The sequence below is a fragment of the Salminus brasiliensis genome, chromosome 11 (assembly GCF_030463535.1).
Source record: "Salminus brasiliensis chromosome 11, fSalBra1.hap2, whole genome shotgun sequence".
Taxonomy (NCBI): Eukaryota; Metazoa; Chordata; class Actinopteri; order Characiformes; family Bryconidae; genus Salminus; species Salminus brasiliensis.
The window spans coordinates 32,362,397-32,380,589 of record NC_132888.1 but is presented as its reverse complement, the minus strand read 5'-3'; the positions used below and the strand labels follow the sequence as shown (position 1 = coordinate 32,380,589).

At 38.8% G+C, this 18,193-nt stretch overlaps 57 pseudogenes; all 57 read left to right on the top strand.

The window, feature by feature from the left end:
• Positions 1 to 149: 149 nt before the first annotated feature.
• On the top strand, positions 150 to 268 carry LOC140567320 (5S ribosomal RNA; annotated as a pseudogene).
• A 185-nt stretch (positions 269 to 453) lies between these two features.
• On the top strand, positions 454 to 572 carry LOC140567499 (5S ribosomal RNA; annotated as a pseudogene).
• Positions 573 to 918: 346 nt separating this feature from the next.
• On the top strand, positions 919 to 1,037 carry LOC140569735 (5S ribosomal RNA; annotated as a pseudogene).
• A 185-nt stretch (positions 1,038 to 1,222) lies between these two features.
• On the top strand, positions 1,223 to 1,341 carry LOC140566128 (5S ribosomal RNA; annotated as a pseudogene).
• A 222-nt stretch (positions 1,342 to 1,563) lies between these two features.
• LOC140569734 (5S ribosomal RNA) lies at positions 1,564 to 1,682 on the top strand (annotated as a pseudogene).
• Positions 1,683 to 1,904: 222 nt separating this feature from the next.
• On the top strand, positions 1,905 to 2,023 carry LOC140567059 (5S ribosomal RNA; annotated as a pseudogene).
• A 186-nt stretch (positions 2,024 to 2,209) lies between these two features.
• LOC140572661 (5S ribosomal RNA) lies at positions 2,210 to 2,328 on the top strand (annotated as a pseudogene).
• Positions 2,329 to 2,550: 222 nt separating this feature from the next.
• Positions 2,551 to 2,669, top strand: LOC140569733 (5S ribosomal RNA; annotated as a pseudogene).
• Positions 2,670 to 2,854: 185 nt separating this feature from the next.
• Positions 2,855 to 2,973, top strand: LOC140567224 (5S ribosomal RNA; annotated as a pseudogene).
• A 222-nt stretch (positions 2,974 to 3,195) lies between these two features.
• On the top strand, positions 3,196 to 3,314 carry LOC140569732 (5S ribosomal RNA; annotated as a pseudogene).
• Positions 3,315 to 3,803: 489 nt separating this feature from the next.
• Positions 3,804 to 3,922, top strand: LOC140570234 (5S ribosomal RNA; annotated as a pseudogene).
• A 185-nt stretch (positions 3,923 to 4,107) lies between these two features.
• On the top strand, positions 4,108 to 4,226 carry LOC140566617 (5S ribosomal RNA; annotated as a pseudogene).
• Positions 4,227 to 4,411: 185 nt separating this feature from the next.
• Positions 4,412 to 4,530, top strand: LOC140570902 (5S ribosomal RNA; annotated as a pseudogene).
• Positions 4,531 to 4,715: 185 nt separating this feature from the next.
• Positions 4,716 to 4,834, top strand: LOC140569731 (5S ribosomal RNA; annotated as a pseudogene).
• A 222-nt stretch (positions 4,835 to 5,056) lies between these two features.
• LOC140570806 (5S ribosomal RNA) lies at positions 5,057 to 5,175 on the top strand (annotated as a pseudogene).
• A 222-nt stretch (positions 5,176 to 5,397) lies between these two features.
• Positions 5,398 to 5,516, top strand: LOC140566721 (5S ribosomal RNA; annotated as a pseudogene).
• Positions 5,517 to 5,701: 185 nt separating this feature from the next.
• Positions 5,702 to 5,820, top strand: LOC140569730 (5S ribosomal RNA; annotated as a pseudogene).
• A 185-nt stretch (positions 5,821 to 6,005) lies between these two features.
• Positions 6,006 to 6,124, top strand: LOC140569728 (5S ribosomal RNA; annotated as a pseudogene).
• Positions 6,125 to 6,309: 185 nt separating this feature from the next.
• LOC140568078 (5S ribosomal RNA) lies at positions 6,310 to 6,428 on the top strand (annotated as a pseudogene).
• A 185-nt stretch (positions 6,429 to 6,613) lies between these two features.
• On the top strand, positions 6,614 to 6,732 carry LOC140568554 (5S ribosomal RNA; annotated as a pseudogene).
• Positions 6,733 to 6,917: 185 nt separating this feature from the next.
• On the top strand, positions 6,918 to 7,036 carry LOC140566213 (5S ribosomal RNA; annotated as a pseudogene).
• Positions 7,037 to 7,258: 222 nt separating this feature from the next.
• On the top strand, positions 7,259 to 7,377 carry LOC140569727 (5S ribosomal RNA; annotated as a pseudogene).
• Positions 7,378 to 7,562: 185 nt separating this feature from the next.
• On the top strand, positions 7,563 to 7,681 carry LOC140569726 (5S ribosomal RNA; annotated as a pseudogene).
• A 185-nt stretch (positions 7,682 to 7,866) lies between these two features.
• On the top strand, positions 7,867 to 7,985 carry LOC140571685 (5S ribosomal RNA; annotated as a pseudogene).
• A 185-nt stretch (positions 7,986 to 8,170) lies between these two features.
• LOC140569725 (5S ribosomal RNA) lies at positions 8,171 to 8,289 on the top strand (annotated as a pseudogene).
• A 185-nt stretch (positions 8,290 to 8,474) lies between these two features.
• Positions 8,475 to 8,593, top strand: LOC140566601 (5S ribosomal RNA; annotated as a pseudogene).
• A 185-nt stretch (positions 8,594 to 8,778) lies between these two features.
• On the top strand, positions 8,779 to 8,897 carry LOC140569724 (5S ribosomal RNA; annotated as a pseudogene).
• A 185-nt stretch (positions 8,898 to 9,082) lies between these two features.
• LOC140569378 (5S ribosomal RNA) lies at positions 9,083 to 9,201 on the top strand (annotated as a pseudogene).
• A 186-nt stretch (positions 9,202 to 9,387) lies between these two features.
• LOC140570170 (5S ribosomal RNA) lies at positions 9,388 to 9,506 on the top strand (annotated as a pseudogene).
• Positions 9,507 to 9,691: 185 nt separating this feature from the next.
• LOC140569723 (5S ribosomal RNA) lies at positions 9,692 to 9,810 on the top strand (annotated as a pseudogene).
• Positions 9,811 to 9,995: 185 nt separating this feature from the next.
• Positions 9,996 to 10,114, top strand: LOC140566500 (5S ribosomal RNA; annotated as a pseudogene).
• A 185-nt stretch (positions 10,115 to 10,299) lies between these two features.
• LOC140572312 (5S ribosomal RNA) lies at positions 10,300 to 10,418 on the top strand (annotated as a pseudogene).
• A 185-nt stretch (positions 10,419 to 10,603) lies between these two features.
• Positions 10,604 to 10,722, top strand: LOC140570805 (5S ribosomal RNA; annotated as a pseudogene).
• A 185-nt stretch (positions 10,723 to 10,907) lies between these two features.
• Positions 10,908 to 11,026, top strand: LOC140569722 (5S ribosomal RNA; annotated as a pseudogene).
• A 186-nt stretch (positions 11,027 to 11,212) lies between these two features.
• LOC140571864 (5S ribosomal RNA) lies at positions 11,213 to 11,331 on the top strand (annotated as a pseudogene).
• A 185-nt stretch (positions 11,332 to 11,516) lies between these two features.
• Positions 11,517 to 11,635, top strand: LOC140567503 (5S ribosomal RNA; annotated as a pseudogene).
• A 185-nt stretch (positions 11,636 to 11,820) lies between these two features.
• Positions 11,821 to 11,939, top strand: LOC140566359 (5S ribosomal RNA; annotated as a pseudogene).
• A 185-nt stretch (positions 11,940 to 12,124) lies between these two features.
• On the top strand, positions 12,125 to 12,243 carry LOC140569721 (5S ribosomal RNA; annotated as a pseudogene).
• A 185-nt stretch (positions 12,244 to 12,428) lies between these two features.
• LOC140572681 (5S ribosomal RNA) lies at positions 12,429 to 12,547 on the top strand (annotated as a pseudogene).
• A 185-nt stretch (positions 12,548 to 12,732) lies between these two features.
• LOC140571187 (5S ribosomal RNA) lies at positions 12,733 to 12,851 on the top strand (annotated as a pseudogene).
• A 185-nt stretch (positions 12,852 to 13,036) lies between these two features.
• On the top strand, positions 13,037 to 13,155 carry LOC140571115 (5S ribosomal RNA; annotated as a pseudogene).
• A 186-nt stretch (positions 13,156 to 13,341) lies between these two features.
• Positions 13,342 to 13,460, top strand: LOC140569720 (5S ribosomal RNA; annotated as a pseudogene).
• A 185-nt stretch (positions 13,461 to 13,645) lies between these two features.
• LOC140569367 (5S ribosomal RNA) lies at positions 13,646 to 13,764 on the top strand (annotated as a pseudogene).
• Positions 13,765 to 13,949: 185 nt separating this feature from the next.
• LOC140569719 (5S ribosomal RNA) lies at positions 13,950 to 14,068 on the top strand (annotated as a pseudogene).
• Positions 14,069 to 14,253: 185 nt separating this feature from the next.
• Positions 14,254 to 14,372, top strand: LOC140572185 (5S ribosomal RNA; annotated as a pseudogene).
• Positions 14,373 to 14,557: 185 nt separating this feature from the next.
• Positions 14,558 to 14,676, top strand: LOC140570107 (5S ribosomal RNA; annotated as a pseudogene).
• Positions 14,677 to 14,861: 185 nt separating this feature from the next.
• Positions 14,862 to 14,980, top strand: LOC140570105 (5S ribosomal RNA; annotated as a pseudogene).
• A 185-nt stretch (positions 14,981 to 15,165) lies between these two features.
• LOC140570528 (5S ribosomal RNA) lies at positions 15,166 to 15,284 on the top strand (annotated as a pseudogene).
• Positions 15,285 to 15,469: 185 nt separating this feature from the next.
• Positions 15,470 to 15,588, top strand: LOC140569716 (5S ribosomal RNA; annotated as a pseudogene).
• A 185-nt stretch (positions 15,589 to 15,773) lies between these two features.
• LOC140569715 (5S ribosomal RNA) lies at positions 15,774 to 15,892 on the top strand (annotated as a pseudogene).
• A 186-nt stretch (positions 15,893 to 16,078) lies between these two features.
• LOC140570804 (5S ribosomal RNA) lies at positions 16,079 to 16,197 on the top strand (annotated as a pseudogene).
• A 222-nt stretch (positions 16,198 to 16,419) lies between these two features.
• LOC140569714 (5S ribosomal RNA) lies at positions 16,420 to 16,538 on the top strand (annotated as a pseudogene).
• Positions 16,539 to 16,723: 185 nt separating this feature from the next.
• LOC140569713 (5S ribosomal RNA) lies at positions 16,724 to 16,842 on the top strand (annotated as a pseudogene).
• A 185-nt stretch (positions 16,843 to 17,027) lies between these two features.
• On the top strand, positions 17,028 to 17,146 carry LOC140572473 (5S ribosomal RNA; annotated as a pseudogene).
• Positions 17,147 to 17,331: 185 nt separating this feature from the next.
• Positions 17,332 to 17,448, top strand: LOC140568107 (5S ribosomal RNA; annotated as a pseudogene).
• A 184-nt stretch (positions 17,449 to 17,632) lies between these two features.
• On the top strand, positions 17,633 to 17,751 carry LOC140569712 (5S ribosomal RNA; annotated as a pseudogene).
• A 185-nt stretch (positions 17,752 to 17,936) lies between these two features.
• On the top strand, positions 17,937 to 18,055 carry LOC140570803 (5S ribosomal RNA; annotated as a pseudogene).
• The last annotated feature ends 138 nt before the right edge of the window (positions 18,056 to 18,193 follow it).

Genomic DNA, 18,193 nt, shown 5'->3' with positions numbered 1-18,193 from the left:
ACTCTTTTGTGTTGTAAATGTTGATGTGTTGAAATGGAATGCTTTGTGTTGTAAATGTTGATGTGTTGAAATGGAATGCTTTTGCTTGGTTTTGAACAAATATGGTCTTAGCTATGAAATTTGAATCCTCTAGTTTGCAAGGTGCTTCTGCTTACGGCCATTCCACCCTTAGAATGCCTGATCTCGTCTGATCTCAGAAACTGCCTAGGGTTTGGCCTGGTTAGTACTTGAATGGGAGACTGTCTGGGAATACCAGGTGTTGTAAGCTTTTCCAATCCTGCAAACAATTAAAGCTTACATTTCCATGTTATTTACATCTTTTGCACAAATTTGTAGTTGAAACTCTTTTGTGTTGTAAATGTTGATGTGTTGAAATGGAATGCTTTTGCTTGGTTTTGAACAAATATGGTATTAGCTATGAAATTTGAATCCTCTAGTTTGCTCGGTGTTTCTGCTTACGGCCATTCCAGACTCAGAATGCCTGATCTCGTCTGATCTCAGAAGATACTTAGGGTTGGGCCTGGTTAGTACTTGAATGGGAGACTGTCTGGGAAAACCAGGTGTTGTAAGCTTTTCCAATCCTGCAAACAATTAAAGCTTACATTTCCATGTTATTTACATCTTTTGCACAAATTTGTAGTTGAATCTCTTTTGTGTTATAAATGTTGATGTGGGTTGGGTCTGGTTAGTACTTGAATGGGAGACTGTCTGGGAATACCAGGTGTTGTAAGCTTTTCCAATCCTGCAAACAATTAAAGCTTACATTTCCATGTTATTTACATCTTTTGCACAAATTTGTAGTTGAAACTCTTTTGTGTTGTAAATGTTGATGTGTTGAAATGGAATGCTTTTGCTTGGTTTTGAACAAATATGGTCTTAGCTATGAAATTTGAATCCTCTAGTTTGCAAGGTGCTTCTGCTTACGGCCATTCCACCCTTAGAATGCCTGATCTCGTCTGATCTCAGAAGCTACCTAGGGTTGGGCCTGGTTAGTACTTGAATGGGAGACTGTCTGGGAATACCAGGTGTTGTAAGCTTTTCCAATCCTGCAAACAATTAAAGCTTACATTTCCATGTTCTTTACATCTATTGCACAAATTTGTAGTTGAAACTCTTTTGTGTTGTAAATGTTGATGTGTTGAAATGGAATGCTTTTGCTTGGTTTTGAACAAATATGGTCTTAGCTATGAAATTTGAATCCTCTAGTTTGCAAGGTGCTTCTGCTTACGGCCATTCGACCCTTAGAATGCCTGATCTCGTCTGATCTCAGAAGCTACCTAGGGTTGGGCCTGGTTAGTACTTGAATGGGAGACTGTCTGGGAATATCAGGTGTTGTAAGCTTTTCCAATCCTGCAAACAATTAATGCTTACATTTCCATGTTATTTACATCTTTTGCACAAATTTGTAGATGAAACTCTTTTGTGTTGTAAATGTTGATGTGTTGAAATGGAATGCTTTGTGTTGTAAATGTTGATGTGTTGAAATTGAATGCTTTTGCTTGGTTTTGAACAAATATGGTCTTAGCTATGAAATTTGAATCCTCTAGTTTGCAAGGTGCTTCTGCTTACGGCCATTCCACCCTTAGAATGCCTGATCTCGTCTGATCTCAGAAGCTACCTAGGGTTGGGCCTGGTTAGTACTTGAATGGGAGACTGTCTGGGAATACCAGGTGTTGTAAGCTTTTCCAATCCTGCAAACAATTAAAGCTTACATTTCCATGTTATTTACATCTTTTGCACAAATTTGTAGATGAAACTCTTTTGTGTTGTAAATGTTGATGTGTTAAAATGGAATGCTTTGTGTTGTAAATGTTGATGTGTTGAAATGGAATGCTTTTGCTTGGTTTTGAACAAATATGGTCTTAGCTATGAAATTTGAATCCTCTAGTTTGCAAGGTGCTTCTGCTTACGGCCATTCCACCCTTAGAATGCCTGACCTCGTCTGATCTCAGAAGCTACCTAGGGTTGGGCACGGTTAGTACTTGAATGGGAGACTGTCTGGGAATACCAGGTGTTGTAAGCTTTTCCAATCCTGCAAACAATTAAAGCTTACATTTCCATGTTATTTACATCTTTTGCACAAATTTGTAGTTGAAACTCTTTTGTGTTGTAAATATTGATGTGTTGAAATGGAATGCTTTTGCTTGGTTTTGAACAAATATGGTCTTAGCTATGAAATTTGAATCCTCTAGGTTTGCAAGGTGCTTCTGCGTATGGCCATTCCACCCTTAGAATACCTGATCTCGTCTGATCTCAGAAGCTACCTAGGGTTGGGCCTGGTTAGTACTTGAATGGGAGACTGTCTGGGAATATCAGGTGTTGTAAGCTTTTCCAATCCTGCAAACAATTAAAGCTTACATTTCCATGTTATTTACATCTTTTGCACAAATTTGTAGATGAAACTCTTTTGTGTTGTAAATGTTGATGTGTTGAAATGGAATGCTTTGTGTTGTAAATGTTGATGTGTTGAAATTGAATGCTTTTGCTTGGTTTTGAACAAATATGGTCTTAGCTATGAAATTTTAATCCTCTAGTTTGCAAGGTGCTTCTGCTTACGGCCATTCCACCCTTAGAATGCCTGATCTCGTCTGATCTCAGAAGCTACCTAGGGTTGGGCCTGGTTAGTACTTGAATGGGAGACTGTCTGGGAATACCAGGTGTTGTAAGCTTTTCCAATCCTGCAAACAATTAAAGCTTACATTTCCATGTTATTTACATCTTTTGCACAAATTTGTAGTTGAAACTCTTTTGTGTTGTAAATGTTGATGTGTTGAAATGGAATGCTTTTGCTTGGTTTTGAACAAATATGGTCTTAGCTATGAAATTTGAATCCTCTAGTTTGCAAGGTGCTTCTGCTTATGGCCATTCCACCCTTAGAATGCCTGATCTCGTCTGATCTCAGGAGCTACCTAGGGTTGGGCACGGTTAGTACTTGAATGGGAGACTGTCTGGGAATACCAGGTGTTGTAAGCTTTTCCAATCCTGCAAACAATTAAAGCTTACATTTCCATGTTGTTTACATCTTTTGCACAAATTTGTAGATGAAACTCTTTTGTGTTGTAAATGTTGATGTGTTGAAATGGAATGCTTTGTGTTGTAAATGTTGATGTGTTGAAATGGAATGCTTTTGCTTGGTTTTGAACAAATATGGTCTTAGCTATGAAATTTGAATCCTCTAGTTTGCAAGGTGCTTCTGCTTACGGCCATTCCACCCTTAGAATGCCTGATCTCGTCTGATCTCAGAAGCTACCTAGGGTTGGGCCTGGTTAGTACTTGAATGGGAGACTGTCTGGGAATACCAGGTGTTGTAAGCTTTTCCAATCCTGCAAACAATTAAAGCTTACATTTCCATGTTTTTTACATCTTTTGCACAAATTTGTAGTTGAAACTCTTTTGTGTTGTAAATGTTGATGTGTTGAAATGGAATGTTTTTGCTTGGTTTTGAACAAATATGGTCTTAGCTATGAAATTTGAATCCTCTAGTTTGCAAGGTGCTTCTGCTTGCGGCCATTCCATCCTTAGAATGCCTGCTCTTGTCTCATCTCAGAAGCTACCAAAGGTTGGGCCTGGTTAGTACTTGAATGGGAGACTGTCTGGGAATACCAGGTGTTGTAAGCTTTTCCAATCCTGCAAACAATTAAAGCTTACATTTCCATGTTATTTACATCTTTTGCACAAATTTGTAGTTGAAACTCTTTTGTGTTGTAAATATTGCTGTGTTGAAATGGAATGCTTTTGCTTGGTTTTGAACAAATATGGTCTTAGCTATGAAATTTGAATCCTCTAGTTTGCTAGGTGCTTCTGCTTACGGCCATTCCACCCTCAGAATGCCTGATCTCGTCTGATCTCAGAAGCTACCTAGGGTTGGGCCTGGTTAGTACTTGAATGGGAGACTGTCTGGGAATACCAGGTGTTGTAAGCTTTTCCAATCCTGCAAACAATTAAAGCTTACATTTCCATGTTATTTACATCTTTTGCACAAATTTGTAGTTGAAACTCTTTTGTGTTGTAAATGTTGATGTGTTGAAATGGAATGCTTTTGCTTGGTTTTGAACAAATATGGTCTTAGCTATGAAATTTGAATCCTCTAGTTCGCAAGGTAGTTCTGCTTACGACCATTCCACCCTTAGAATACCTGATCTCGTCTGATCTCAGAAGTTACCTAGGGTTGGGCCTGGTTAGTACTTGAATGGGAGACTGTCTGGGAATATCAGGTGTTGTAAGCTTTTCCAATCCTGCAAACAATTAAAGCTTACATTTCCATGTTATTTACATCTTTTGCACAAATTTGTAGTTGAAACTCTTTTGTGTTGTAAATGTTGATGTGTTGAAATGGAATGCTTTTGCTTGGTTTTGAACAAATATGGTCTTAGCTATGAAATTTGAATCCTCTAGTTTGCAAGGTGCTTCTGCTTACGGCCATTCCACCCTTAGAATTCCTGATCTCGTCTGATCTCAGAAGCTACCTAGGGTTGGGCCTGGTTAGTACTTGAATGGGAGACTGTCTGGGAATATCAGGTGTTGTAAGCTTTTCCAATCCTGCAAACAATTAAAGCTTACATTTCCATGTTATTTACATCTTTTGCACAAATTTGTAGTTGAAACTCTTTTGTGTTGTAAATTTTGATGTGTTGAAATGGAATGCTTTTGCTTGGTTTTGAACAAATATGGTCTTAGCTATGAAATTTGAATCCTCTAGTTTGGAAGGTGCTTCTGCTTACGGCCATTCCACCCTTAGAATGCCTGATCTCGTCTGATCTCAGAAGCTACCTAGGGTTGGGCCTGGTTAGTACTTGAATGGGAGACTGTCTGGGAATACCAGGTGTTGTAAGCTTTTCCAATCCTGCAAACAATTAAAGCTTACATTTCCATGTTATTTACATCTTTTGCACAAATTTGTAGTTGAAACTCTTTTGTGTTGTAAATGTTGATGTGTTGAAATGGAATGCTTTGTGTTGTAAATGTTGATGTGTTGAAATGGAATGCTTTTGCTTGGTTTTGAACAAATATGGTCTTAGCTATGAAATTTGAATCCTCTAGTTTGCAAGGTGCTTCTGCTTACGGCCATTCCACCCTTAGAATGCCTGATCTCGTCTGATCTCAGAAGCTACCTAGGGTTGGGCCTGGTTAGTACTTGAATGGGAGACTGTCTGGGAATATCAGGTGTTGTAAGCTTTTCCAATCCTGCAAACAATTAAAGCTTACATTTCCATGTTATTTACATCTTTTGCACAAATTTGTAGTTGAAACTCTTTTGTGTTGTAAATGTTGATGTGTTGAAATGGAATGCTTTGTATTGTAAATGTTGATGTGTTGAAATGGAATGCTTTTGCTTGGTTTTGAACAAATATGGTCTTAGCTATGAAATTTGAATCCTCTAGTTTGCAAGGTGCTTCTGCTTACGGCCATTCCACCCTTAGAATGCCTGATCTCGTCTGATCTCAGAAGCTACCTAGGGTTTGGCCTGGTTAGTACTTGAATGGGAGGCTGTCTGGGAATACCAGGTGTTGTAAGCTTTTCCAATCCTGCAAACAATTAAAGCTTACATTTCCATGTTATTTACATCTTTTGCACAAATTTGTAGTTGAAACTCTTTTGTGTTGTAAACGTTGATGTGTTGAAATGGAATGCTTTTTCTTGGTTTTGAACAAATATGGTCTTAGCTATGAAATTTGAATCCTCTAGTTTGGAAGGTGCTTCTGCTTACGGCCATTCCACCCTTAGAATGCCTGATCTCGTCTGATCTCAGAAGCTACCTAGGGTTGGGCCTGGTTAGTACTTGAATGGGAGACTGTCTGGGAATACCAGGTGTTGTAAGCTTTTCCAATCCTGCAAACAATTAAAGCTTACATTTCCATGTTATTTACATCTTTTGCACAAATTTGTAGTTGAAACTCTTTTGTGTTGTAAATTTTGATGTGTTGAAATGGAATGCTTTTGCTTGGTTTTGAACAAATATGGTCTTAGCTATGAAATTTGAATCCTCTAGTTTGCAAGGTGCTTCTGCTTACGGCCATTCCACCCTTAGAATGCCTGATCTCGTCTGATCTCAGAAGCTACCTAGGGTTGGGCCTGGTTAGTACTTGAATGGGAGACTGTCTGGGAATACCAGGTGTTGTAAGCTTTTCAAATCCTGCAAACAATTAAAGCTTACATTTCCATGTTATTTACATCTTTTGCACAAATTTGTAGTTGAAACTCTTTTGTGTTGTAAATGTTGATGTGTTGAAATGGAATGCTTTTGCTTGGTTTTGAACAAATATGGTCTTAGCTATGAAATTTGAATCCTCTAGTTTGCAAGGTGCTTCTGCTTGCGGCCATTCCATCCTTAGAATGCCTGATCTTGTCTCATCTCAGAAGCTACCAAGGGTTGGGCCTGGTTAGTACTTGAATGGGAGACTGTCTGGGAATACCAGGTGTTGTAAGCTTTTCCAATCCTGCAAACAATTAAAGCTTACATTTCCATGTTATTTACATCTTTTGCACAAATTTGTAGTTGAAACTCTTTTGTGTTGTAAATGTTGATGTGTTGAAATGGAATGCTTTTGCTTGGTTTTGAACAAATATGGTCTTAGCTATGAAATTTGAATCCTCTAGTTCGCAAGGTAGTTCTGCTTACGACCATTCCACCCTTAGAATCCCTGATCTCGTCTGATCTCAGAAGTTACCTAGGGTTGGGCCTGGTTAGTACTTGAATGGGAGACTGTCTGGGAATATCAGGTGTTGTAAGCTTTTCCAATCCTGCAAACAATTAAAGCTTACATTTCCATGTTATTTACATCTTTTGCACAAATTTGTAGTTGAAACTCTTTTGTGTTGTAAATGTTGATGTGTTGAAATGGAATGCTTTTGCTTGGTTTTGAACAAATATGGTCTTAGCTATGAAATTTGAATTCTCTAGTTTGCAAGGTGCTTCTGCTTATGGCCATTCCACCCTTAGAATGCCTGATCTCGTCTGATCTCAGAAGCTACCTAGGGTTGGGCACGGTTAGTACTTGAATGGGAGACTGTCTGGGAATACCAGGTGTTGTAAGCTTTTCCAATCCTGCAAACAATTAAAGCTTACATTTCCATGTTATTTACATCTTTTGCACAAATTTGTAGATGAAACTCTTTTGTGTTGTAAATGTTGATGTGTTGAAATGGAATGCTTTGTATTGTAAATGTTGATGTGTTGAAATGGAATGCTTTTGCTTGGTTTTGAACAAATATGGTCTTAGCTATGAAATTTGAATCCTCTAGTTTGCAAGGTGCTTCTGCTTACGGCCATTCCACCCTTAGAATGCCTGATCTCGTCTGATCTCAGAAGCTACCTAGGGTTGGGCCTGGTTAGTACTTGAATGGGAGACTGTCTGGGAATACCAGGTGTTGTAAGCTTTTCCAATCCTGCAAACAATTAAAGCTTACATTTCCATGTTATTTACATCTTTTGCACAAATTTGTAGTTGAAACTCTTTTGTGTTGTAAATGTTGATGTGTTGAAATGGAATGCTTTTGCTTGGTTTTGAACAAATATGGTCTTAGCTATGAAATTTGAATCCTCTAGTTTGGAAGGTGCTTCTGCTTACGGCCATTCCACCCTTAGAATGCCTGATCTCGTCTGATCTCAGAAGCTACCTAGGGTTGGGCCTGGTTAGTACTTGAATGGGAGACTGTCTGGGAATACCAGGTGTTGTAAGCTTTTCCAATCCTGCAAACAATTAAAGCTTACATTTCCATGTTATTTACATCTTTTGCACAAATTTGTAGTTGAAACTCTTTTGTGTTGTAAATGTTGATGTGTTGAAATGGAATGCTTTTGCTTGGTTTTGAACAAATATGGTCTTAGCTATGAAATTTGAATCCTCTAGTTTGCAAGGTGCTTCTGCTTACGGCCATTCCACCCTTAGAATGCCTGATCTCGTCTGATCTCAGAAGCTACCTAGGGTTGGGCCTGGTTAGTATTTGAATGGGAGACTGTCTGGGAATACCAGGTGTTGTAAGCTTTTCCAATCCTGCAAACAATTAAAGCTTACATTTCCATGTTATTTACATCTTTTGCACAAATTTGTAGTTGAAACACTTTTGTGTTGTAAATGTTGATGTGTTGAAATGGAATGCTTTTGCTTGGTTTTGAACAAATATGGTCTTAGCTATGAAATTTGAATCCTCTAGTTTGCAAGGTGCTTCTGCTTACGGCCATTCCACCCTTAGAATGCCTGATCTCGTCTGATCTCAGAAGCTACCTAGGGTTGGGCCTGGTTAGTACTTGAATGGGAGACTGTCTGGGAATACCAGGTGTTGTAAGCTTTTCAAATCCTGCAAACAATTAAAGCTTACATTTCCATGTTATTTACATCTTTTGCACAAATTTGTAGTTGAAACTCTTTTGTGTTGTAAATGTTGATGTGTTGAAATGGAATGCTTTTGCTTGGTTTTGAACAAATATGGTCTTAGCTATGAAATTTGAATCCTCTAGTTTGGAAGGTGCTTCTGCTTACGGCCATTCCACCCTTAGAATGCCTGATCTCGTCTGATCTCAGAAGCTACCTAGAGTTGGGCCTGGTTAGTACATGAATGGGAGACTGTCTGGGAATACCAGGTGTTGTAAGCTTTTCCAATCCTGCAAACAATTAAAGCTTACATTTCCATGTTATTTACATCTTTTGCACAAATTTGTAGTTGAAACTCTTTTGTGTTGTAAATGTTGATGTGTTGAAATGGAATGCTTTTGCTTGGTTTTGAACAAATATGGTCTTAGCTATGAAATTTGAATCCTCTAGTTTGCAAGGTGCTTCTGCTTACGGCCATTCCACCCTTAGAATGCCTGATCTCGTCTGATCTCAGAAGCTACCTAGGGTTGGGCCTGGTTAGTACTTGAATGGGAGACTGTCTGGGAATACCAGGTGTTGTAAGCTTTTCCAATCCTGCAAACAATTAAAGCTTACATTTCCATGTTATTTACATCTTTTGCACAAATTTGTAGTTGAAACTCTTTTGTGTTGTAAATGTTGATGTGTTGAAATGGAATGCTTTTGCTTGGTTTTGAACAAATATGGTCTTAGCTATGAAATTTGAATCCTCTAGTTTGCAAGGTGCTTCTGCTTACGGCCATTCCACCCTTAGAATGCCTGATCTCGTCTGATCTCAGAAGCTACCAAGGGTTGGGCCTGGTTAGTACTTGAATGGGAGACTGTCTGGGAATACCAGGTGTTGTAAGCTTTTCCAATCCTGCAAACAATTAAAGCTTACATTTCCATGTTATTTACATCTTTTGCACAAATTTGTAGTTGAAACTCTTTTGTGTTGTAAATGTTGATGTGTTGAAATGGAATGCTTTTGCTTGGTTTTGAACAAATATGGTCTTAGCTATGAAATTTGAAGCCTCTAGGTTTGCAAGGTGCTTCTGCTTACGGCCATTCCACCCTTAGAATGCCTGATCTCGTCTGATCTCAGAAGCTACCTAGGGTTGGGCCTGATTAGTACTTGAATGGGAGACTGTCTGGGAATACCAGGTGTTGTAAGCTTTTCCAATCCTGCAAACAATTAAAGCTTACATTTCCATGTTATTTACATCTTTTGCACAAATTTGTAGTTGAAACTCTTTTGTGTTGTAAATGTTGATGTGTTGAAATGGAATGCTTTTGCTTGGTTTTGAACAAATATGGTCTTAGCTATGAAATTTGAATCCTCTAGTTTGCAAGGTGCTTCTGCTTACGGCCATTCCACCCTTAGAATGCCTGATCTCGTCTGATCTCAGAAGCTACCTAGGGTTGGGCCTGGTTAGTACTTGAATGGGAGACTGTCTGGGAATACCAGGTGTTGTAAGCTTTTCCAATCCTGCAAACAATTAAAGCTTACATTTCCATGTTATTTACATCTTTTGCACAAATTTGTAGTTGAAACTCTTTTGTGTTGTAAATGTTGATGTGTTGAAATGGAATGCTTTTGCTTGGTTTTGAACAAATATGGTCTTAGCTATGAAATTTGAATCCTCTAGATTGCAAGGTGCTTCTGCTTACGGCCATTCCACCCTCAGAATGCCTGATATCGTCTGATCTCAGAAGCTACCAAGGGTTGGGCCTGGTTAGTACTTGAATGGGAGACTGTCTGGGAATACCAGGTGTTGTAAGCTTTTCCAATCCTGCAAACAATTAAAGCTTACATTTCCATGTTATTTACATCTTTTGCACAAATTTGTAGTTGAAACTCTTTTGTGTTGTAAATGTTGATGTGTTGAAATGGAATGCTTTTGCTTGGTTTTGAACAAATATGGTCTTAGCTATGAAATTTGAATCCTCTAGTTTGCAAGGTGCTTCTGCTTACGGCCATTCCACCCTTAGAATGCCTGATCTCGTCTGATATCAGAAGCTACCTAGGGTTGGGCCTGGTTAGTACTTGAATGGGAGACTGTCTGGGAATACCAGGTGTTGTAAGCTTTTCCAATCCTGCAAACAATTAAAGCTTACATTTCCATGTTATTTACATCTTTTGCACAAATTTGTAGTTGAAACTCTTTTGTGTTGTAAATGTTGATGTGTTGAAATGGAATGCTTTTGCTTGGTTTTGAACAAATATGATCTTAGCTATGAAATTTGAATCCTCTAGTTTGCAAGGTGATTCTGCTTACGGCCATTCCACCCTTAGAATGCCTGATCTCGTCTGATCTCAGAAGCTACCTAGGGTTGGGCCTGGTTAGTACTTGAATGGGAGACTGTCTGGGAATATCAGGTGTTGTAAGCTTTTCCAATCCTGCAAACAATTAAAGCTTACATTTCCATGTTATTTACATCTTTTGCACAAATTTGTAGTTGAAACTCTTTTGTGTTGTAAATGTTGATGTGTTGAAATGGAATGCTTTTGCTTGGTTTTGAACAAATATGGTCTTAGCTATGAAATTTGAATCCTCTAGTTTGCAAGGTGCTTCTGCTTACGGCCATTCCACCCTTAGAATGCCTGATCTCGTCTGATCTCAGAAGCTACCTAGGGTTGGGCCTGGTTAGTACTTGAATGGGAGACTGTCTGGGAATACCAGGTGTTGTAAGCTTTTCCAATCCTGCAAACAATTAAAGCTTACATTTCCATGTTATTTACATCTTTTGCACAAATTTGTAGTTGAAACTCTTTTGTGTTGTAAATGTTGATGTGTTGAAATGGAATGCTTTTGCTTGGTTTTGAACAAATATGGTCTTAGCTATGAAATTTGAATCCTCTAGGTTTGCAAGGTGCTTCTGCCTACGGCCATTCCACCCTTAGAATGCCTGATCTCGTCTGATCTCAGAAGCTACCTAGGGTTGGGCCTGGTTAGTACTTGAATGGGAGACTGTCTGGGAATACCAGGTGTTGTAAGCTTTTCCAATCCTGCAAACAATTAAAGCTTACATTTCCATGTTATTTACATCTTTTGCACAAATTTGTAGTTGAAACTCTTTTGTGTTGTAAATGTTGATGTGTTGAAATGGAATGCTTTTGCTTGGTTTTGAACAAATATGGTCTTAGCTATGAAATTTGAATCCTCTAGTTTGCAAGGTGCTTCTGCTTACGGCCATTCCACCCTTAGAATGCCTGATATCGTCTGATCTCAGAAGCTACCTAGGGTTAGGCCTGGTTAGTACTTGAATGGGAGACTGTCTGGGAATACCAGGTGTTGTAAGCTTTTCCAATCCTGCAAACAATTAAAGCTTACATTTCCATGTTATTTACATCTTTTGCACAAATTTGTAGTTGAAACTCTTTTGTGTTGTAAATGTTGATGTGTTGAAATGGAATGCTTTTGCTTGGTTTTGAACAAATATGGTCTTAGCTATGAAATTTGAATCCTCTAGTTTGCAAGGTGCTTCTGCTTAAGGCCATTCCACCCTTAGAATGCCTGATCTCGTCTGATCTCAGAAGCTACCTAGGGTTGGGCCTGGTTAGTACTTGAATGGGAGACTGTCTGGGAATATCAGGTGTTGTAAGCTTTTCCAATCCTGCAAACAATTAAAGCTTACATTTCCATGTTATTTACATCTTTTGCACAAATTTGTAGTTGAAACTCTTTTGTGTTGTAAATGTTGATGTGTTGAAATGGAATGCTTTTGCTTGGTTTTGAACAAATATGGTCTTAGCTATGAAATTTGAATCCTCTAGTTTGCAAGGTGCTTCTGCTTACGGCCATTCCACCCTTAGAATGCCTGATCTCGTCTGATCTCAGAAGCTACCTAGGGTTGGGCCTGGTTAGTACTTGAATGGGAGACTGTCTGGGAATACCAGGTGTTGTAAGCTTTTCCAATCCTGCAAACAATTAAAGCTTACATTTCCATGTTTTTTACATCTTTTGCACAAATTTGTAGTTGAAACTCTTTTGTGTTGTAAATGTTGATGTGTTGAAATGGAATGCTTTTGCTTGGTTTTGAACAAATATGGTCTTAGCTATGAAATTTGAATCCTCTAGTTTGCAAGGTGCTTCTGCTTACGGCCATTCCACCCTTAGAATGCCTGATCTCATCTGATCTCAGAAGCTACCTAGGGTTGGGCCTGGTTAGTACTTGAATGGGAGACTGTCTGGGAATACCAGGTGTTGTAAGCTTTTCCAATCCTGCAAACAATTAAAGCTTACATTTCCATGTTATTTACATCTTTTGCACAAATTTGTAGTTGAAACTCTTTTGTGTTGTAAATGTTGATGTGTTGAAATGGAATGCTTTTGCTTGGTTTTGAACAAATATGGTCTTAGCTATGAAATTTGAATCCTCTAGTTTGCAAGGTGCTTCTGCTTACGGCCATTCCACCCTTAGAATGCCTGATCTCGTCTGATCTCAGAAGGTACCTAGGGTTGGGCCTGGTTAGTACTTGAATGGGAGACTGTCTGGGAATACCAGGTGTTGTAAGCTTTTCCAATCCTGCAAACAATTAAAGCTTACATTTCCATGTTATTTACATCTTTTGCACAAATTTGTAGTTGAAACTCTTTTGTGTTGTAAATGTTGATGTGTTGAAATGGAATGCTTTTGCTTGGTTTTGAACAAATATGGTCTTAGCTATGAAATTTGAATCCTCTAGTTTGCAAGGTGCTTCTGCTTACGGCCATTCCACCCTTAGAATGCCTGATCTCGTCTGATCTCGGAAGCTACCTAGGGTTGGGCCTGGTTAGTACTTGAATGGGAGACTGTCTGGGAATACCAGGTGTTGTAAGCTTTTCCAATCCTGCAAACAATTAAAGCTTACATTTCCATGTTATTTACATCTTTTGCACAAATTTGTAGTTGAAACTCTTTTGTGTTGTAAATGTTGATGTGTTGAAATGGAATGCTTTTGCTTGGTTTTGAACAAATATGGTCTTAGCTATGAAATTTGAATCCTCTAGGTTTGCAAGGTGCTTCTGCTTACGGCCATTCCACCCTTAGAATGCCTGATCTCGTCTGATCTCAGAAGCTACCTAGGGTTGGGCCTGGTTAGTACTTGAATGGGAGACTGTCTGGGAATACCAGGTGTTGTAAGCTTTTCCAATCCTGCAAACAATTAAAGCTTACATTTCCATGTTATTTACATCTTTTGCACAAATTTGTAGTTGAAACTCTTTTGTGTTGTAAATGTTGATGTGTTGAAATGGAATGCTTTTGCTTGGTTTTGAACAAATATGGTCTTAGCTATGAAATTTGAATCCTCTAGTTTGCAAGGTGCTTCTGCTTACGGCCATTCCACCCTTAGAATGCCTGATCTCGTCTGATCTCAGAAGCTACCAAGGGTTGGGCCTGGTTAGTACTTGAATGGGAGACTGTCTGGGAATACCAGGTGTTGTAAGCTTTTCCAATCCTGCAAACAATTAAAGCTTACATTTCCATGTTATTTACATCTTTTGCACAAATTTGTAGTTGAAACTCTTTTGTGTTGTAAATGTTGATGTGTTGAAATGGAATGCTTTTGCTTGGTTTTGAACAAATATGGTCTTAGCTATGAAATTTGAATCCTCTAGTTTGCAAGGTGCTTATGCTTACGGCCATTCCACCCTTAGAATGCCTGATCTCGTCTGATCTCAGAAGCTACCTAGGGTTGGGCCTGGTTAGTACTTGAATGGGAGACTGTCTGGGAATACCAGGTGTTGTAAGCTTTTCCAATCCTGCAAACAATTAAAGCTTACATTTCCATGTTATTTACATCTTTTGCACAAATTTGTAGTTGAAACTCTTTTGTGTTGTAAATGTTGATGTGTTGAAATGGAATGCTTTTGCTTGGTTTTGAACAAATATGGTCTTAGCTATGAAATTTGAATCCTCTAGTTTGCAAGGTGCTTCTGCTTACGGCCATTCCACCCTTAGAATGCCTGATCTTGTCTGATCTCAGAAGCTACCTAGGGTTGGGCCTGGTTAGTACTTGAATGGGAGACTGTCTGGGAATACCAGGTGTTGTAAGCTTTTCCAATCCTGCAAACAATTAAAGCTTACATTTCCATGTTATTTACATCTTTTGCACAAATTTGTAGTTGAAACTCTTTTGTGTTGTAAATGTTGATGTGTTGAAATGGAATGCTTTTGCTTGGTTTTGAACAAATATGGTCTTAGCTATGAAATTTGAATCCTCTAGTTTGCAAGGTGCTTCTGCTTACGGCCATTCCACCCTTAGAATGCCTGATCTCGTCTGATCTCAGAAGCTACCTAGGGTTGGGCCTGGTTAGTACTTGAGTGGGAGACTGTCTGGGAATACCAGGTGTTGTAAGCTTTTCCAATCCTGCAAACAATTAAAGCTTACATTTCCATGTTATTTACATCTTTTGCACAAATTTGTAGTTGAAACTCTTTTGTGTTGTAAATGTTGATGTGTTGAAATGGAATGCTTTTGCTTGGTTTTGAACAAATATGGTCTTAGCTATGAAATTTGAATCCTCTAGTTTGCAAGGTGCTTCTGCTTACGGCCATTCCACCCTTAGAATGCCTGATCTCGTCTGATCTCAGAAGCTACCTAGGGTTGGGCCTGGTTAGTACTTGAGTGGGAGACTGTCTGGGAATACCAGGTGTTGTAAGCTTTTCCAATCCTGCAAACAATTAAAGCTTACATTTCCATGTTATTTACATCTTTTGCACAAATTTGTAGTTGAAACTCTTTTGTGTTGTAAATGTTGATGTGTTGAAATGGAATGCTTTTGCTTGGTTTTGAACAAATATGGTCTTAGCTATGAAATTTGAATCCTCTAGTTTGCAAGGTGCTTCTGCTTACGGCCATTCCACCCTTAGAATGCCTGATCTCGTCTGATCTCAGAAGCTACCAAGGGTTGGGCCTGGTTAGTACTTGAATGGGAGACTGTCTGGGAATACCAGGTGTTGTAAGGTTTTCCAATCCTGCAAACAATTAAAGCTTACATTTCCATGTTATTTACATCTTTTGCACAAATTTGTAGTTGAAACTCTTTTGTGTTGTAAATGTTGATGTGTTGAAATGGAATGCTTTTGCTTGGTTTTGAACAAATATGGTCTTAGCTATGAAATTTGAATCCTCTAGTTTGGAAGGTGCTTCTGCTTACGGCCATTCCACCCTTAGAATGCCTGATCTCGTCTGATCTCAGAAGCTACCTAGGGTTGGGCCTGGTTAGTACTTGAATGGGAGACTGTCTGGGAATACCAGGTGTTGTAAGCTTTTCCAATCCTGCAAACAATTAAAGCTTACATTTCCATGTTATTTACATCTTTTGCACAAATTTGTAGTTGAAACTCTTTTGTGTTGTAAATGTTGATGTGTTGAAATGGAATGCTTTTGCTTGGTTTTGAACAAATATGGTCTTAGCTATGAAATTTGAATCCCCTAGTTTGCAAGGTGCTTCTGCTTACGGCCATTCCACCCTTAGAATGCCTGATCTCGTCTGATCTCAGAAGCTACCTAGGGTTGGGCCTGGTTAGTACTTGAATGGGAGACTGTCTGGGAATACCAGGTGTTGTAAGCTTTTCCAATCCTGCAAACAATTAAAGCTTACATTTCCATGTTATTTACATCTTTTGCACAAATTTGTAGTTGAAACTCTTTTGTGTTGTAAATGTTGATGTGTTGAAATGGAATGCTTTTGCTTGGTTTTGAACAAATATGGTCTTAGCTATGAAATTTGAATCCTCTAGGTTTGCAAGGTGCTTCTGCTTACGGCCATTCCACCCTTAGAATGCCTGATCTCGTCTGATCTCAGAAGCTACCTAGGGTTGGGCCTGGTTAGTACTTGAATGGGAGACTGTCTGGGAATATCAGGTGTTGTAAGCTTTTCCAATCCTGCAAACAATTAAAGCTTACATTTCCATGTTATTTACATCTTTTGCACAAATTTGTAGATGAAACTCTTTTGTGTTGTAAATGTTGATGTGTTGAAATGGAATGCTTTGTGTTGTAAATGTTGATGTGTTGAAATGGAATGCTTTTGCTTGGTTTTGAACAAATATGGTCTTAGCTATGAAATTTGAATCCTCTAGTTTGCAAGGTGCTTCTGCTTACGGCCATTCCACCCTTAGAATGCCTGATCTCGTCTGATCTCAGAAGCTACCTAGGGTTGGGCCTGGTTAGTACTTGAATGGGAGACTGTCTGGGAATACCAGGTGTTGTAAGCTTTTCCAATCCTGCAAACAATTAAAGCTTACATTTCCATGTTATTTACATCTTTTGCACAAATTTGTAGTTGAAACTCTTTTGTGTTGTAAATGTTGATGTGTTGAAATGGAATGCTTTTGCTTGGTTTTGAACAAATATGGTCTTAGCTATGAAATTTGAATCCTCTAGTTTGCAAGGTGCTTCTGCTTACGGCCATTCCACCCTTAGAATGCCTGATCTCGTCTGATCTCAGAAGCTACCTAGGGTTGGGCCTGGTTAGTACTTGAATGGGAGACTGTCTGGGAATACCAGGTGTTGTAAGCTTTTCCAATCCTGCAAACAATTAAAGCTTACATTTCCATGTTATTTACATCTTTTGCACAAATTTGTAGTTGAAACTCTTTTGTGTTGTAAATGTTGATGTGTTGAAATGGAATGCTTTCGCTTGGTTTTGAACAAATATGGTCTTAGCTATGAAATTTGAATCCTCTAGTTTGCAAGGTGCTTCTGCTTACGGCCATTCCACCCTTAGAATGCCTGATCTCGTCTGATCTCAGAAGCTACCTAGGATTGGGCCTGGTTAGTACTTGAGTGGGAGACTGTCTGGGAATACCAGGTGTTGTAAGCTTTTCCAATCCTGCAAACAATTAAAGCTTACATTTCCATGTTATTTACATCTTTTGCACAAATTTGTAGTTGAAACTCTTTTGTGTTGTAAATGTTGATGTGTTGAAATGGAATGCTTTTGCTTGGTTTTGAACAAATATGGTCTTAGCTATGAAATTTGAATCCTCTAGTTTGCAAGGTGCTTCTGCTTACGGCCATTCCACCCTTAGAATGCCTGATCTCGTCTGATCTCAGAAGCTACCAAGGTTGGGCCAGGTTAGTACTTGAATGGAGACTGTCTGGGAATACCAGGTGTTGTAAGGTTTTCCAATCCTGCAAACAATTAAAGCTTACATTTCCATGTTATTTACATCTTTTGCACAAATTTGTAGTTGAAACTCTTTGTGTTGTAAATGTTGATGTGTTGAAATGGAATGCTTTTGCTTGGTTTTGAACAAATATGGTCTTAGCTATGAAATTTGAATCCTCTAGTTTGCAAGGTGCTTCTGCTTACGGCCATTCCACCCTTAGAATGCCTGATCTCGTCTGATCTCAGAAGCTACCTAGGGTTGGGCCTGGTTAGTACTTGAATGGGAGACTGTCTGGGAATACCAGGTGTTGTAAGCTTTTCCAATCCTGCAAACAATTAAAGCTTACATTTCCATGTTATTTACATCTTTTGCACAAATTTGTAGTTGAAACTCTTTTGTGTTGTAAATGTTGATGTGTTGAAATGGAATGCTTTTGCTTGGTTTTGAACAAATATGGTCTTAGCTATGAAATTTGAATCCTCTAGTTTGGAAGGTGCTTCTGCTTACGGCCATTCCACCCTTAGAATGCCTGATCTCGTCTGATCTCAGAAGCTACCTAGGGTTGGGCCTGGTTAGTACTTGAATGGGAGACTGTCTGGGAATATCAGGTGTTGTAAGCTTTTCCAATCCTGCAAACAATTAAAGCTTACATTTCCATGTTATTTACATCTTTTGCACAAATTTGTAGATGAAACTCTTTTGTGTTGTAAATGTTGATGTGTTGAAATGAATGCTTTGTGTTGTAAATGTTGATGTGT